General features: G+C 50.2%; 1 pseudogene; it reads left to right on the forward strand.

The window, feature by feature from the left end:
* The first annotated feature begins 1,165 nt into the window (after nt 1-1,165).
* LOC122375605 lies at nt 1,166-6,671 on the forward strand (annotated as a pseudogene).
* The last annotated feature ends 2,360 nt before the right edge of the window (nt 6,672-9,031 follow it).

Consider the following 9,031-nt stretch of genomic DNA (forward strand, 5'->3'; position numbering starts at 1 on the left):
AGGGACTGAATGGCTGCGAGCAGCTCGGCGCAGTATGAATCTCATCATGACGTGAAAGTGTGATATTTAAAAACGTTTAGTTGTGGAAGGTAATGCAATAGACATTTTTAAATATTAATCCCATGTAACACGCGTGTGTGCGATAGCTCACCCAATGGGGACAGAATGAGCATGGCTGATGGGCCACAAATATTTTAAATTTGGACATGGCTGCGGCGCCTGCCTTAGGTGGCATTAAGCTGTAAAATTTGGATGAGCTGCTTGCATAATAGTTATGTATTTCTGACGAACAACTGTGTGAATTGCTTGATTTTTAACTCTACGTGAGATTTGCAGTTGACTTTTTTATAATTTACCGTCAATGCGTACACCGGTACGATTATGGCTGGGAATGTGCTTTTGCATTTCTGTTTTATCCCCGTTAGGGATGTGTAACTTGAAACAACGGGTGTGCCGAGGCCCAGGTGTACCGAGCGGTATGCCATTCGCTTTCGTTTTTACCTTTTGACATGCGCTGATGATATCATCCCAGAAATCTCTTACGACCGCACTTGTTTCGTGTGTGTGACATTGCTAAACATTACCTTGCCTTACGTTATGTTACGTTGTGGTTGTTACCTTATTGTTTTGCTTGGTACTGCCCCTGTAATACTGACGTGCAGTTATCACGTATTCTATTGATAGGCGTCATTTTAGCTTGCTGCATATTTCAGGTTTAGACTCCAATGCTCGAGGCTGATGTGCTATTTTGTGTTCAGTGTTCGTGCAGCTTAAGCAACTTTTCTCGCGATTATCAAACGGTGACTTGCCACTGTGTCTGTGTGTGATTCGGCATCTGATGTTTACGGCGTATATATATGTAGTTTGGTATTATGGGCTGTTCTGTTTCCGTGTAGGAGCTGTTTTAGTCGTTACGACTTCATTGTCGTTCAGTACCGTTTCAAAATACTCACTTACGAATGCCGGATGTTGTACGAGCACCGACGGATGTTTTAACGCTATGGGTGGTGCATTTCGAAGCTCTTTATTTTGTGAATGAGCATATAAATAAGTACCTATGTAGTTTTGTTGAATGCACATTGTACAATACTGTGCTATGATTGCCTGCCGGTGAATAAATGTCAACAAGGAAAATATATCTCGTTGTTTTGAATAGAATGTCTAGATGATTGTACAGCACAGTGAACCTAATTTTGTGTTATTCCAATGGTTGAAAGGCTGAATCAGTTCATTGCTTGCGTTTTACTTTACCCTGAAAACGAACGCATTTGTCTTTCAAAGCTCATGATGTTACTCAAACATTTTCTCCACATGTGATGTAGGTTTGATTCAATGTTCTTTCTACTCTTTTCATTGCTAAACCGACAAAGAACTCAGCGTTTAAAGTTAGTTACCTTACGACACCCTCTTCAACGCTTCCAAATTCGTATTTAATCGTTTCAGCACTCCCTCCTCCGTGACAGGTCCTCGACACGTGTGGCCGCCGGAGACACTGTGCACGTGCTACACACCATCCAATGGTGACGTCATCGACAACTGGTTGGCCAGCTGTTGGTGCCGGCCGGCGACCTCCTCTCCGGCACCAGCGTGGTCTCGGCCGTCTCTGTGCCCGCAAGGCCGTGCTCTTGAGCTGTTCCGTGGTCTGGAGCCCGGAAATAAAGCCATGCTGGTCGGAAACGATGTTTCACCAGCTGTTTCAGGAGGTTAGTAGATTGGAGGGAGTGTGAGGAAGTTTGTGGGGAGGGAGAGGAGGTCTTATCAGTTCACCTTGACTCGGGTTGGCGTGTTGAGTAGTGATGTCAATTACGCAAAATCGTGATACCGATACCAAACCAAATACCAACAATATCCATGGGGAAATACCGAAACCAAACCGATTTGGGAGTATGAGGAAAATACCAACTTTTTACTAAATTTTCAGCCTCTTTTACATTAGTGAGGATTCATAATACCAACAAAATAGCAAATGCACTCGCCTTGAAATACCAAATACCAATTTGGTATCGGTTTGGTATCGGTATACCAAAAAGTTGGTATCCGATTGACATCTCTAGTGTTGAGAGAGGTGCTGAACTAGATCATGACTACTAGCTTTGTGTGACTGTATGGTGGTGGCATGGATGAGGTAGTAGGTAATCCATGGTGGTGGTTCGATGGTTTGCTGAGAGGTGAGTCGTTTTTATTATATATTACTTCTTCGTGTCAAAAACCTTTTTTTTTTACTTAATCTTGCTTTTTATCCTCCCGAACTATCTGCGCACGGCGAGCTTGACAACACACATTGTTCCAGGCATTATCGATGCTGTACGAAAATACACATTTCAAATATTTCGCCATTGCGAGATAGTACGTGTACAACGCAGACATTCATGTGTCACTGTATCGTCCCGGACCCCACCTACCCCACCCCCTCCCACCCCGCCCCCGTCCCCGTCCCCGTCCCCTCCCGTCCGACCCAGGTCGTACCAGACAGTGGTGGTGTGACTCCTTGAGCGACACGTATTGACCAAACCGTCGCCGGCGTCTTGTGAGAAGCCTGACTCATGCTGTGACGGGCCGACCCCGCCTGATGGAGGGGGGGGGGGACTGTTGATGTGGCTACAGGCACTGGCAGAATGGTTGGACAAAGCTTAATGCTCACTGGGGATGTTTCTTCGACTATCTTGATGATGTTACGCCTGGTGGAGATGCCTTTATTATTTCGTCCAGAAGGGGACGTGACGCACTAGCCTGAAATGCTGACCTTCATGGTGGAGAATATTATAATTGTGTAGCCTCGTGTTTATGTATCATCGCGAGTCGCAGTACTATGATCAGCGAAAGCTACTGCTTTAGCGTTCGGATATTGCTATTTCACCTTATGTGCATGCAACACTGAATTTGGCTAATGCAAGACGCACGATCGTTCTTCAGTGTTCCCTCCTGCAATAACGTGGCATGATAAGGTTCGGATACTTGCCGCCATTCCGGTGCCCTGAAATCTAACGGTCATTTTTTTTAAAGATAGGGCAGGCTCCCGGTCTGTGAATCACCCGCTGAACCCTCCCCTCCTGCCTACAGGTGATGAGGAACCGCCTCTGTACAGCCAGCGCTATCCGGTCGCGCGTCTCCGAACTACTGCGCCAGAACTCAACCGTCAGCGCCGCATACGGCGGCAATCTCTCCAGCGCCGAGCTGGTAGAGGAGCTGGATCAGTTCGTGGCGCCCATCCTGGCCTGGGTGCGGCGCTACGCTGAGTGGGGGCGAGACGCAGAGGTGGCGACACCTATACAGGGAAAAGTGGCGACGCCAGCGCCACGCAGCGACGAGATCTGGGACGGCCGGGTAACGGCGCTGAAGGATATCGAAGAGAACTACTGGTCACCACGGCTCGGCATCAAGGGAAAAATCGATCTGACTGTTGAAGTCAAGTGCAGAAAACGTCCTACAAAGGCAAGTTTCTTCTTGATTCGAAATAACGCTCATTTCAATCGCAAATGCTTTCACTACAGCCACTGAAAGGGCTCAGAGTATCGTTTATAAGAAGTTGTTCGACGTACTTTTTGCCCGTCGAGATCCAATGGGATTCACTGGTGTACTGCACACGCATTCTGGCTATATGACTGAGTCTGACTCAACTCAATGTTCTGATAACCATGCTTCTCTCCATCCCGGCGGGGATCTGCCCCTCCCCCCTCCGCTGCTGCCCTGTCACCCTGACACCCTCCCCCTCCCCGTCAGGTGTTACCCCTGGAGCTGAAGACTGGCAGACCTACGTTCTCTGCCGAACACCAGGGTCAGGTGACGCTCTATTCCATGATGACGTCAGAGAGGAGGCCCGACCCCGGCGCGGGACTGCTGCTCTACCTGAGGTGGGTCCGGCTGGGCCGGATGGGATGTAGAAACTTTAAAAAAAAAAACACTCCTGTGAAGGAGTGTGGGATGGCTTTCAGTGTGGATCCTGCTCCAAGTTGTGGGACGATGCACGTCTGAGCCCTCAGTGCTTATAATTTACCTAATGTCTACTTTCAGTTAAGTATCCGGTCAGTACTGCCGCAGTTGAATTAACCAGGTTCAGCTCCCACCCCTCAATGTTATCAATTTAATTATCTAACGGTCATCTGTAGCTCTAAAGCATCTGCATTGTGCACGTTATACGATCGGAAAATCACCATTTGGCGTGGAAAAATGATTCTCGTTAGGAGCTCGCTATTACATAACCCTCGCCCTTCGCCGTGTAATTTTGCCGTCGCGTGGTGTCACTATGTCCCACATGCTCTGCCTCAGCCTTCTCTGATCTGACATGACCTGACCTGACCTCAGGACGGGCGGTATGCGGGAGGTGGCGGCCGGGCCGCACAATCAGAGAGATCTGCTGCAGCTGCGGAACGAGCTAGTCTACTTCCTGAGCGCTGCCCCAGCCCCCGCCGACCCCGCCGCCGCCTCTGTCGACCCCGCCGCCGCCTCTGTCGACCCCGCCGCCGCCTCTGCCGACCCTGCCGCCGCCTCTGTCGACCCGCTGGGGGAGCTGGAGCTGCCTCCGCTGCCAGAGGTCATTGGCAACGAGCGGGCCTGTCAGAAGTGTCCCCATCTGGTGGCGTGCTCGGCCTACCAGCGGTGAGTTGCGGGAAGAGGGTTGTGGGGAGAGTGGAGTGATAGATGTTCAGGGCAGGTTATGTTTTGTTGCGGCAGTAAAATTCGGGTCTGAAGCTGGTTGGGTGGGATTTGTTAAGTTCGATGACGTTTTCTAAGTGTTCTCCGTATATAATATCCTATGTCGATTGTTGAAGATGTTGACAAGTGAACTCAAATTTTTCACTATTTTCAGACCGAGCGATCCTCACGCGGTTCCGGACGGTGCCTCACACCTATCCCCGGCCCACCTGGCCTATTTCCTGCGCTGGAGCCTTCTACTGCGCCTCGAGGCTGCTCACTCGGCCGACCAGGTCTCTATGGCGCGGCTCTGGTGTCTGCCGGCGGCCGAGCGGCAGGCGCGCGGCCACGCGCTGGCCCGCTGCCGGCTGCTGGGTGCGCGCCGCACCCCAGCCGGCTGGGTGCACCGGGTGCAGCGTCCGCCGGGTGCGCCGGCCACCCAGCTGGCGGTGGGTGACCTGGTGATGGTCGGAACCGACCTCCGGCTGGCCGTCTGTATGGGGAACCTGACCGAGCTGAGCGACACGGAGGCCGCGGTTCTGCTCGACCGGTGAGCGGGGTGCGGGGAAGTTTTTCTTAGGGGAAATTAGGCATTCAGTGGGCCTTTTGGACCAGACGTGTGCAGAGGGGAAGTGTGGGTCAGGGTATGGCTATGAGTTATGACTCGGCCGCTGTGCGGGATCGATGAGACGAGCTGGGAGTCTGGTTACGAGCGAGCGAGCGCAGCGAGCGAAGTGAGTCTTTTCAACATAACGGAAAAATCTCAGTATGAGCGGCCCGGCCCGGCCCGGCCCGGCCTGTAACGCTTTTGAGAGGCTTATATCTCAGCAACTGCTGGACCGATTGGCCTGCGGTCTTTTTTGCTGTGTAGCCCCATTCCTTCTACCCCGTAATTGGCTACTTTTGATACATCTCAGTGACCGTCGTGGCACGTGCCACGTGAAAAGTCAAGGGTGTTCAAGCTGTTTTGCAAAAGTAGTGATTTTGAGAGGCCCATATCTCAGCAGCCGCTTGGGCGATTGTCTTGCGGTAATTTTTGTTGGGTAGCTGCATCCCTTCTACCAAAGGTCGGATATTCTTGATCTATGTGAGGGACCCCCACTGCACGTGCAAAATGCAAAAAGAAGAGGTGCCAAATTTGTTCCCATTTCAATAACTCGGTAATTACTGGGGCGATTTCGCTGAAACTTGGCATACAGGTAGGCACCCACCAGGCAATGCATTCCCATGTGTTGCGGTTAGGGTGCTACTGCACGTGCGCACGTGCAGGGGGCGCTCCCAGATCTCGAGAACGGCTGGGCCGATTGCGCTCAAATTTGGTACACAGTTGGGGACCATTTAGTAGGGTGCCGTGCAAAAGTCGGTTTGGACCCCTTTTGCACGTGCGCACGTGCAGAATGCCGCTTCCAGATCTCAGGAACGGCTGGGCCAATTGCGTTCAAATTTGGCACACCGCTAGCGACCGGTTAGAAGGGTGTTTTGCACAAGCCCGTTGGAAGTACCCTCTCGCCCTTTCGCACGTGCAGGGCTCACTATCTCGCTCGCTCGTTCTTCGCCCAAAAGGCGTTTTACTGGTTAGGAGCAGTTTGGGGATGTGAAAAGGGAAAGGCTGATGGAGCTTTGGGAGCTTTGGGAATGTTGTGGCGGGGAAGGTCAGGGTTTGTTGGACAGAGTTCGCTAGACATGTTAGATGACGCGTCAGTTTTGTGAGGGCAATAAAAGCCGCTCCTAATACTGTTGACATAACGCCAGTGACCTAGCTCGATTTCCCCGTGCCAGTGACCGGACCTGACCTCCCGGCCATGTTCGTGACCTGACCAGACCCGGTCTGACCCGCCTTTGGTGCCAGGGACATGACCTAATCTGACCTGTTTCCACAGCGACCTGACCTCGTACCCTGGCGGCGCCGAAGAGCTGTACCACGTGGACAAGTGCGAGTACCAGGTGGAGACGAGCATGGGCACCTACTTCTCGAGTCTGGCCCGGCTACTGGACAACAACGAGCACAGTCGGCGGCTGCGAGAGCTGCTCATAGACCGGTGAGGCGAGGAACGGGAGAGGTGGGGTGAGTTAAACGGAAGAGGCGGGACAGCTTGGGTGAGGTAATTTTGAGCGCCGGTGTTTAGATTTTTAGAGGAAGCTTCAGATTTAATTAATAGGGTTGCCAGAAATGTGCCAACTTTTGATGGAGGGCAAGAAGATCTTGGTTTATGACGGTGCTGTTGGGATGCACTGCAGATCAATGAGGAAGACGGTTTTAATGTACAAAATATTTGATGTTGCCATTCAGCCTCCATGTGCTGTCTACTTTATGGGTAACAGCGACTGATGTTGGGTCCATACTGCGGTACTAGGTACCCATGATATGCTACTTCTTACTGCTGAATCGTTTTTTTTTTTGGCATTTGGCTTTTAAACTTTTTCACGATACTTTGTCGCTAAGGTTAACCAGTGGAAGGGGGGGGCGGATTTCGCCCACCCCTCCTGTTCTTCGCCAATAACTCGCGCCGCAAGCATAATATCAATGTGAAATTTCGGCTACCTGTCCAGAATTGAATTGCAGATCTTCTCGTGCAAGAAGTAAGAAAATCGGTTCACAACTTTTCTAGTAATAGCGGTGTAAAGTCAAACATCCTGCCGCCGCGGCGGCCGGCGCTAGCCGTTACGCGCCGCCTGAATTGTAGACTGTGGGGGCGGGACGGTTCCGTCTTTACATCGCGCTCCTTACCGCTGATTATATTAGATTCACGTCAAATTCGGTGAGAAGACTGAGAAATGTACAGGCAAACATATGGTCAAAGAACTTTGAAAATCGGCCGGTAACAACTTGAGTTATGAGTGTGTAAACGGCGCGCCCTAAAGCCCCAATAAACAAACCAACAACAAAATTGTGATTGCCGCGTTTCCCGCGTCGGCCGATCCCGCTTCAGCCGGCGACATCTTACCCTTAGCAGGCTTCTAACTGCCATATTTATTGTTGGATTATCTAGAAATTCACCATACATACTCACAAATGTTTGTTCTTTCGTATAGTGAAAGATTAAAGAAAATCGGGCGGTAATTTTTTGAGTTATCGGCGTGTAAACGCAAAAAAGTCGCTAACATGGCAGATTTGACCAAATTTGACCTCATTTGACCTTGAAGATATTGACCTAGGGTCATGAAATTCACACACAAACAGAGTTCCCCATGGCCCTCACCTACCCTCCAAATTTCGTCTTTCTAGCTGCAGTGGGAGCTGAGATCTTAAGGGGGCGACATCCGCCCCCCTTCCACTGGGCGTAGTACTCGCAACCCTTCCACTGCCGCGCGTGTTAACCCTATTAGTGGCAGGCTCCTGGCTACCCCCTATTAGTGGCAGGGGGGGGGGGCTGTTTACGACCCCCCTTGATATCTCGAGATCTAACGGGCCGATTTTCAAAATTCAAACGGCATTCGATTTCGCTCAACGTGATCTACATTTCTAAAAAATAAAAATAAAAAATGTCAAGGGGGGGTAGAGGGGGTAAAAACGGGCAAATTGCAGATACATTTTAGACTGTTTATCACGGCCAGGTTTCTGAACCAATCTTAACGCAACTTTTGCCGATCGATAGAGAATGAACCAGGAATTCACATGGATCCCAAAAATATGCATTTTCAAAAATCATAGGCGGATACAGATCATTGAGATTGGGGGTACACAAAAAGTATAGTAATAAGGTTTTTGTTGGTACTGTTTCTAAAAAGGGTGGTAATGGTCTTGTTATGCTATAATTTTCTTATGAGAGAACGACTAAAATTGTATTGGTAATGCATAGGCGGTGTCAGGGCACCTATGTTGGGAGGTAAAACATAACCCCCCTTTTTGGACGCCTGGATCCGCCTATTATAGCAAAAACGTGTCAAAAGAGGATGCACAATAACTGTATATGTTATCACATGATACCTTTTATTCACTGTTCGTAAAACTGGTGCAGCATCGTGATCTTCGCCCAAATGACTCGCTTCACGAATAGGACCCCCCAATTCCCAGTGCTCTGGAGCCGCCCCTGGTAAAGTTATGAACTTGAAATTTTTAGGGAATGTGCCCAATTTAGTTTTAGGAAAAGTCAGAAAATTTCAGCATCGTAGCTTCAGCGGTTTCGGAGATATTCCCGAAAAACCTGAGGGGTGGATAAAAACAACCCCCCCCCCCCCTGCCATATAGGGTTAACTCGCGCCCCGTAGGGCTATCGGCGGACCCTACCACCCGTAGGGGAGGGGCCGTTTCGGCCCCCCCCCCCCCTAAGATCTCGGAAATTTACCGGCCGATTTTCAAAATTCAAACGGTGCTCGATAGCCCCACCGGGGAACTACCTTGTGACCAAATTTCATTGACCTAGGTCAAACCGATGACGTCACAGGTCAGGTCAAAGGT

Source organism: Amphibalanus amphitrite, unplaced genomic scaffold (genome assembly GCF_019059575.1).
Source record: "Amphibalanus amphitrite isolate SeventyFive unplaced genomic scaffold, NRLGWU_Aamphi_draft 001880F_arrow, whole genome shotgun sequence".
Lineage (NCBI taxonomy): Eukaryota > Metazoa > Arthropoda > Thecostraca > Balanomorpha > Balanidae > Amphibalanus > Amphibalanus amphitrite.